Below are 9,982 nucleotides of genomic sequence, written 5' to 3' on the forward strand. Positions count from 1 at the left end.
TTGTTAATTAGGCGAATAGGCGTTTCGAGTGCTCGTGCAAGCAATGTCACCCTCTCTGAATAATCCAGCGTAAAGACTAGAATTATGTGATCGGCAACAGGCTATTTGTAAAAATTCCGTGAAACTGACCACGCTGTATATTTCGAGGTCATGTCGCTCCGGCAATCCACGCCGGCAACACGTGTCCGTAAAAGACACCACACCGCCGATGCGCGTGGCAGATTTCTGAGTGATGAAAACAGAAAAATATGACAATTATACAGTTCTCGCAGCTGACTGCACTGAACACAAGGCAACTGCCACCATGACCCAGAAATAAACGAAAGAAACAAAAAGGTAAGTGCACCAAGATTGTCTGCTTTTCAAATAATAAGAAGTAACACTGCACCGAACAAAAATAAGTTGTCATAGGCATTTGGCCAAGGAGGTGCAAAACATCAAGTTCCATCAATCTCTACATACATTTGAACTAAATAAAATTAGCCTACGCAGATGTGGGGAATATGAAATAAAGTCTGCGCAAGAATTTTGCATTTCATAAAATGCGTAATGCTGTGAAAGAGAAAGGAACATTCGTACATCACACATCAAAAGATGTCATGCTTCAGCCTTCCACCATAGCCATGCTTTAGCCTAAATCCCAGCTTCCTTCGCCTAATCCCCTACTCCGTTCCGGCTTCTCCTGCGGTTGCCGGATGGGTCGATGCCTTTCCGGGCGCTGGAGAATTTTGATAAACAATGCAGTGCCTGTCAGGGCCACCCATGTTCCGAGTGAACCATATATCACGACAGTTAATATGTGCTAATAATGTATCCCTGGCCATCTCAAAAACGCGCAATCCTCTTAATGGAATGGCGTATGATATTCCGCGGTTGCTTTGCATTTCTGTAACTTTATATATTTGGGCTGCCCCACTCTTGGGCCACCGGGTACGTGCCACTGCACAGTGACACGAGGGGTTTAAACGCCTAAATGTATTTAAATTAGGTGCCGTACTAGTCCATGCATGTAACTATTCTCACCATTCTTCCCTCGACAAGCACCAAACATCGCTGCTTCGGCATTTCACAGCGTGAATTCGCCTGTGTTCGCATTTGGCATAGCTAGTGATCGATGTAATGCATAGACGAAAGCAGTGCATGAAACTAAAGTTGGGACCAGCGTGGTACATAAACATAAGCGTTGCTTAAGGTTGGACGATGCATAAGATAAGAACAAAGACCACTGTGCGCATTGCATTCACGTGAATAGAATTTTATTAACCATTTCACTAAAGCTTCGATTCACATAAATTCCAACATGTGCATTGGAATTGCATAATGTTCTGACTAGTCCTGTCTCTTTTACCTACCTGCCTCTTAAATAATGATGAGAGCAATGTAATGCGCAGTGGGAATGAAAGGAGTCCTGGCACGGTTCCTTGCAGGTTCCTTCTGTTAATGCTGTGGATGCACTGGGAAAATTAACTGGCAGTAATGTGGGCTCGTACCTACCTAGACATCTCCTTGAGTATTATTCGTTCAAACGCTGTAGCAGTGCAACGTTATCAATAAAATTTGATTCTGCTTGCATTTGAATTTTCGAATGCCCTGACTCTTAATTACTGTATAGTAACGTCGCCGTGTGGTGTTGTGCTCCTGCTACTCTGCTTCCCAAATACTTTTGTTATTCCGTGTATCGGATAGGAGTGCCGCATTGCAGACCAGGAAATGTAGTTATACAGGAGGCGAAAAAAAAAATAACGGTAACCTTGACGCGAAGAATTATCCACTGAAAAGTCACGCTAGCTGTAGCAGCGGTAACTACGTTTCCAGAGGCCATTGCGAGGTAACGGCGATCACTTTGTTGGCACTGATACGGAAGTTCTCAAAATCAAGCAACCAAAATTTTGTTAACGAGAGCACAGACAACCAGAGAAGTACTTGCAATAAAATGACGTAACGAGTTGGGGATAAATGTAAGCAATAATGTTACGATCACATAAATATGTTGACGAGATTTGTGAATGAACTTTCCCCGAATAAGGAATAATAATGAATGGTGAAGTTGATCGTCCTCGAAGAGCAATTCTTTTTCGAATGCCTTGCGAATTATCCTTTGAAATATTTGTAGTGAGAACATACTTTCAGAACACGATCTTTCGTTCACTAAATGGCAATGCAACAAGTTCGAGTTCCGGTCTTTGTTTTACAGCAAGCATGACAGAGGCGCTATGTTATTTTATCTCCACTCAGCCGCCTGCTAATAAGACACTGTTAACTCACACGGGAGCAGACACCACTCATTGCGACGACTTAGTGTTGTCTGCTGTATCTGGGCTCAAGCGGTGCGGTAAGATAAATCAGGCTGATGGCTGGGAAATTCGGTCACAATTATACCTCGATGCATATAAGCGCAACAATAAATATGTGGAATGGTGGCTTTTTTTTTGGGGCAAGTGCTATTTCATATATTGTAATATAATAAACTACCTTGGTTTCCGTTCATATGAATGATAGTGAAAATCTGCTCAGGTGCGTGATTTACCTGTAAAAGGTTTACGACTATATACCGCGTGTCCCAGCTGGGGCTTCTCATGCACAGGCCAAGTGAAGCACTTGAAGAAAATTACTTCAAGTAGCACGTGTGAATTTGTCAAGCACATTTGAGACGTCAGCTGCGAAGATAGAGCGTTGGCACAATTAGGGTTCTGCACCACATTTGTTTGTGCTTCCTCCTGTAACTGTTATCGGCGATAACACATCAAAACGCGGGCTTCACTGGTGCTAAATGCGTTTTTTCTCCCTTATCACTGTATTTGTCATTAGACAATACCGTGATGACTGGTTGGAAACGAAAGCGGATAACTTGAAGAGAGGTAATAAATCTTTGTGTTCTTTAGAGCAGCCAAAGCCAGCGATATTTTGGATTTGCGGAGGTCTTTATGCGATAGCTGTCGTAGAGGTACCGATCACTCTCCTGCTTTCGCTTCGTAATATTAATAATGTTTAGGAGGTGCAGAAGAGGAGGGACGTACTCGTGATGGTCCTACGCCTGTGACCCCACGCACGCAATATTCCGGTGTCTTGTACTCGTCCGTCAACCTGTTTCTGTTCCGAGATGATATTGTCTGCCATTGTAAATGCTAACTACGACGGTCCCGAACTTCTGCGCGTGCATTCATACGGCCACTGTCCTCCACCAGCTTCACGATCACCCAACAACCGTATACCTCGGAGTACTCCACATTTCCAACAAATTGCGACGAGAATAGGGCAGGCGAAAAAAAGCGAAAATACTTTTCACAACGTAAAGACGAAAGGTACAGCCAAGATGGCGCGTCGACAACAGCTGGAACGCCTTTCCGACCATTGTCTTATTCACCTAGCTGAGTGCCTTCTCCGACGTACGCAAATGGCATGTAACACTATTGTTGCCTACACAATGTAGGTACTGCCAAAATGCTGCAGTAATGAAATTGATGCTTTGACGTCATATCGTATGGTCGGGTAGTCGATTCATGTGGGAAGGAAAATTAAGAACGCTGACGAAAAAAAGTGTTAGTAAGTATTAGATGGTTCGGCTCGAATGCGAAGCGTTGTTCACAGGCAATTTGCTAGCGTTTAGTAATCAAGGTTTGAGAATCGCGGGAATGTTACTATTACGTCCTGTTCGCAATAACTGTAGCAACTGTAAGACTGCTGACAAAAGCCAAATCGAACTGATTACAACAATAAGCAGCTCTACCACCTTATGTTAGGACTGCAAGCACAAAAATTAAACCTGTGTTCTGGAATCTAGTTACGTTTCTCCGACATCTCTAGCTTTTTTTTTTTCATATCGTTAGCACCACAAAATAGGTGATTCCAGTCACAATGGGGGTGTGGTTTTGTGCACGCTAGTGACGCTAAAGGATCTTTATATACGTTATTTTTTAACGTTAGCAGGTTCATTTAAATACCCATGGTACGTAGCGCAATTTGACTACTTCAGCTACATTACTTTAGAGCTGGAAAGTATTTGCACGAGAATTTCTAATAAATATTTGATAAACCACTGAAGCGTCGCTAATTAAGTTTTAATCTAATTACCTGATGGCGGATATTTCAACCTAGAGTAGCCGGTGATTTCGAAATTGATGTTTACTTGGAAAAAAATTGAAGATGACACCCCTTTTGAGAGAAGCGTTCCAAAAATTTCCGAATAAATGCACTGGTGTTGAAGAAATGTTTGAGCTTCAATGCATAAAAACCTAAAGAGTCGTCACAGCAGCGCTTATCTCAAAAGTGATATTAGTTTGAAAATTCCTTCTAAGTGAATGCGCCTTGTGAAATGAGGGGCTTCAATTTGTATAGTAATGCAATACGGGAGCTCAGGTAACTAATTAAATAGTTGAACAGTTGAAATATGTTAGTTCGACAATCATGCATTTTGATTTACACTGTCACCCAGCTCAATGAGTAGTTCTGTGCTATATGCCACAGGTAATTCTTTTTTTAATTCTGTTAACACTAAAGAAGAAAGAAAGAAAAAGGCCCGGTATACTACCAATATTACGGCCAGTGGACAACAATAGCCTTTTCCCATTCCAACTCGAAGCCCATCAAAAGCAAGCACAGCGAAAAGCCGCCACGAAGTAAGCCGGTAGTGACGTTTTCTCAGTTTACGATGCGCTTGCTGAACCGCCGGCTTTATCTACAACTAGTAGGCTGAGTTCTAGGGGTGCCTTCATTCCGCGGCTGGCATTGCGCGGCAAAAAATAAACAAAGGAAAAAAAATCATACTTGACCAGCCTTGCAGGATTAGAACAAAAATTTCAGTGCAGCAGCTTTATTTATAGGTTGTATTAGCAATATTATTTAAATCCTGAAATAAACCACGCATATTAAACATTTGTCCGCATATAACTTGTAGCATGTCTCTATTTTTGTGTATATTTAAACATGCTATCACATTGCGTTCTTAAAAAGCAGCATCAAGACATGGTTACAACGCTTGTATAGAGCTTTGTAGCGGTGGAATAAGTAGTTCACTCAAACACTGCAATTAAACGAAACAGTTTAAAGAAAGATTTCTATACTACCTAAAATATGGCCCCCATTTTAGAGAGATTCAAACTTGCTGCTACATCGGGTTCTTCAAGGGCACGGAAATAGCGGTGGAGGACCGCTCTTCAAAACTTTAAATTTCAAGCGTGAATGAGGTGTCTTGTTTGCATGTACTCAGGCAAAATGTGTTCTTGCCAGCTTACGCGAGACGTTTGATTTCTTTCCCATATAAGTAAGCGTTGTACTTTTAACTTTACTCATCATTGTGATCGCTTTAAGGTTAGTCTTCTTCGCTTTGCACTGATAGGAGACTTAGCTTACGATACATGATACAAGCTTCGGTCATATTTGATTTCACACGAATAAATTTTCTTACTAGAAAACATTAACCGACACTGAGCGCACTCCCCCACCCCCTCCCCCGCCAATTATAGTCTCGTTTCTTCGGAACCATGGTGTATGTGGCGGCAGATATCGGAAGTAAAATAAAGCGTGCTAATTATAGGGCTAATAAAGTTAAGTGACCTGATTCACTTTTTAACTAATGCACCTAACCGTCGGATAGCAATACACAAATTGAAGTGACCTGTGTGTACGTGCTACATCAGTGTTTAGATTACGAAAATGGCGATTCCCTTGTCTTTTTAGCACGACGAATGTCCATATTCGTGCGATACCAAAACTCAAACCCTGATGAGTGCGTGCAGCCACGCTCTTGAAGAGACGCCACTGGTACTGACCACAAATGGAATCTTAATAACGCTATACAGCATCATACAGTAGACTGATAAACTATGATAATCGAGAACAAATAAAATACTAGCAGTAATGAAACATTTTTTTTTTCAAGGGAAACGTATCCATTTCTCTTTTGTGTCAGCTGGATGGCAGAAGTCATGGTTACCCGCCGTGGTTGCCTAGTGGCTATAGTGCTGGGCTGCTAAGCACGAGGTCGCGCGATCGAATCCCGGCCACGGCGGCCGCATTTCGATGGGGGCGAAAACACCCGTGTACTTAGATTTAGGTGCACGTTAAAGAACCCCAGGTGGTCAAAATTTGCGGAGTCCTCCAATGAGGCGTGCCTCATAATCAGAAAGTAGTTTTGGCACGTAAAACCCCAGAACTTTTTTATAAACGCGCCGAAACGAGAAGCGATGATGAAAGCGCAAAGGGAGAGACACACAGAATCAGGTTATGAGTGCAAATATTCGATTGCACTTTAGGGCCAATCATCTTCGGTTCACTCGTCTTACCCATTGCCCCAGACATACAGCCGAATTCTTGCGGCACTCGCGTAGTTAACGTTCCGCTGCAATATCTGGGATGGAGCCAAACTTTTGCTACGAGCACACACCGCCGATAGTGTTCGTAATAACTGAAACAATAATGGCTTGAGAATTCTGTAGGAGCAGACGGGCAGCGTTTGCTAAGCACTTCATTGCATGATAATTGCCACAAATTGAATAACAGGCGTTGCCATTTAGACGAGAGAGACAAATTGTGCAGATCGTGCACTCACGGAGAGAAACACATTGATACGCAACGCATGACATTCACAATTATTGCTTCTATATACGTCTGCCTATATCTGACTCTAGGGCGGAGCATCCGGCTACCAGCTAAGATATGCTGGTTCTAATCTCACCTCTGCAAAAAAAAATATTTTTTTATTGAAGAGGCCTTAAACCAGGCGAGACGGGAACCTAATTACCGCAGCGTTTTGCAAAGGAGCGAAGAATGTGTTGCGCTATAACTCACATGCCTACAACCGCCCCGCCACTAATCGGTGTTGGCACAGCCGACAAGTATGGCGGTGTTAGCGTGCAGCGTGAGGCCGCCCGCGAGTGTTAGTGCAGCCATATCAGTATCCCTCGTCAGCTCCGCGCAGGACACAGTGTGCCACACACCCGCCGTGGTTTCTCAGTGGCTATGGTGTTGGGCTGCTGAGCACGAGGTCGCGGGATCGAATCCCGGCCACGGCGGCCACATTTCGATGGGGGCGAAATGCGAAAACACCCGTGTACTTAGATTTAGGTGCACGTTAAAGAACCCCAGGTGGTCGAAATTTCCGGAGTCCTCCACTACGGCGTGCCTCATAATCAGAAAGTGGTTTTGGCACGCAAGACCCCATAATTAACAGTCTGCCACACAGTTTAGTATAGCAGTGCCTCCCGCTGGCTGGTCCAGTTGGTAACGCGGGCGGAACGCCGTTCCCACGCGAAACGCGCGTAAAGGCATATCACTGAAAAAGGCACCGCTACGAGAGAGAGAGAGAGAGAGAGAGAGAGAGAGAGAGAAGACAGGACAGGCAGGGAGGTTAACCAGACGCACGTCCGATTTGCTACCCTGCACTGGGGAAAGGTAGTATGGGGATGAAGAGAGAGAGAGGGGGGGAGAGAGAGGGGGGAGAGAGAGAGAGCAGTTTCGCGCACATATGAAGGTTCGCACCGAGTCCACACACTACAAGATGTGTTTCTGTTGGCGATCGACATTTTTTTTTTAATTAAGACTAACCGGTTCACCTCTTACTGCCACCCCCATTTGGTTTGTCCATCGTCGGCTATATTTCGCGATGTGAGCAGCTGCGAGTACCGTGTGCATCCTGCGTGCGCATTGAGGACAGCTGAAATTCGAAGAAGTGCCGCCACAAGAACGCAATGCGAATAGCCATTTTGTTCTCCTATAGGCGGTATACTGCAATCCATGCAGCTGATTGTCAGGCTCATTAGTCGTGAGCGTAACCAAGAAACACAGCTCAGTGTTCAATGCCCACCTAAGCATATCTGCATCTGTGTGCCTGCCGAAGACTTCAGGAAGGGTGTGCGCTGCTCTAGACAGCTGTGACTCCCACTCCGTCCTACCTGAGGCGTCGAGATCGCATCGAAGTGAAGCATTCAAAACCAAAGGGAATTTTATATCCTATTTAAAGTGCCGCTGCAACAAAATTTCTCTTCGGCTGGGTTGATATGCTATCATATCAATATTAGCACGGATGCAGGACTGGTAATAGTCTGATTTTTTTTTTATTACAGTCCGCAAGTATCACTTAAGGAGACGACGCGTGCATACCATAGTTAGAGGATATGACGGAAGCCCCAAACGTATTCCCAGTGTTTTGAATTCTGAGTCATTTCTGCGAGCGAGTGGCGTTTTTCTCAGATGCAGTGTCGACAACGTCTATTCTTGTATCTTATCCTAATGCACGGCCTTGTGTTTCAAACGTAATACTTTTCAGGAAGGTTGCCTTCGCCTACGCCTTACGAAACTGGGCCATTTTTCTGCCCGGAATTTTTGATGCATTTGGTCTTCAAATGAAATGGCAAATAACTTAAGCGGTACAGCAGAATGTTTTGTTCGTCTATAAGACAGCAATCCCTCTTTGAACCTCAGTGAGTTCTGTAGAGAAAGGAAAGCATAGCACTAATATTTCAGTGTTGCACATTGCTTGCCTTTGTCCCATTCACCCTTTCCTACTCAAAAGAAACGAGGTTTGTTATTTCATTTATATTCCGCAGTTACGAAGGCCTCTATAAGCAGGGTTAGATCCCTACATGTTGTTTGCATTCAGTGACCTTCCATAACTGTGCGTTTTAGTGCATTCCATGCTGGACAGCGCCATTGATTTTTTTTTTTTTTTTTACGGGGCGCAAGGATACGCGTATACTTGTAGTTATGTTATCTAAATCCAAGAAATAGGATTTTATTATAAAAGCGAAAACTTCACAAATTAGCAACACATAGATACATCTTGGGAAGGGAAAAAGCAAAATATTAGGTATGCATTTTTAACTGCGCGAAATTTATTAAAACTGCCTGTGGCAGATAGCGCAATTATAAACCTTGAACTAAGTTACTCGGTGAGGTGGGCATTATACTTCTATGAGCAATCAGAATATTCTATTGAATAATGAATATAATTGCACTAATTAACTTTGAATTTACTAATTTACTGCTCACATGCAAGTTTACGAATTGTAGCCGATGGGTTCGCGAGGCGAATGTAGCTTGTAACGAATCTCACGATGTTTCGAGATAGTGATTTTCAAAGTGTCCAATGAAATTCATTGGCGTTCCCGTTACCTTCGTGCTTCAATGTGTAAAACAGCGTTTGTTTAAAAAAGAAGTAATGGAACAACCGTGCATTTTTAGCGCAAGTTATACAGCGCATATCTTAAAACCCCCCGGTGCCATCCTTAGAAATAATCCCAAGTCCATATGTCTTGAAAACTCACTAGGTACAATTCGTAAATTGCAATGTGTGACGAAAATAATTCGTAAAAATACTAATTAGTGGAATTTTGTTAACTAGTCAATTACACATGTCATTGCTCGTGGAAGTAATGCTTGCCTCATGGAGTAATTTAGTTCAAGGGTTAGAATTCGGCTGCCTCCCGCAGGTGATTTTTTTTTATTTTGTGAAGCTAAAAAAGACACCCTACATGCTATTTATTTATTTATTTAAAAATACCTTACAGTCCCGAAGGGCATTGAGTAAGGGGGGTTCAGTTCTTACAATGAAAACCCAGGCAAACAAGGAAAGGACAGAGTTACGAAGCAAGTGAACGTCGAGACGCAACGCAACAAAGTAACGTTCAAAATACAAAACAAGGTTCCAACGCAAGGGAACGAAGAAAAAAAAAAAGAAAAAAACCGCAACACAACAAAATACATTTGCGATGCCTATGCGAAAACAGCACTAAAAGAGCGTTTAAGTGCAAGTGAAGAAGAAAATGCAACACCTCACAATATAAACAAATTAAGAACTTGAACGACCAATCCACAGTACAGCGCCATTGCAAAAAAAAAAAAATTACTTGAAGCTTGTGACGAAGGGCATTCAGGTTATTATCAGAGGCGATATGCTCGAGGCGAAGATGCTCGTGCAGCTCAGGTGCGATTATGTAGCCTGCGTGACGTGAAAAGAGGGCGTTGGAGGCGTATATAACGAGGCTAT

Source organism: Dermacentor andersoni, chromosome 1 (assembly GCF_023375885.2).
Source record: "Dermacentor andersoni chromosome 1, qqDerAnde1_hic_scaffold, whole genome shotgun sequence".
Taxonomy (NCBI): Eukaryota; Metazoa; Arthropoda; class Arachnida; order Ixodida; family Ixodidae; genus Dermacentor; species Dermacentor andersoni.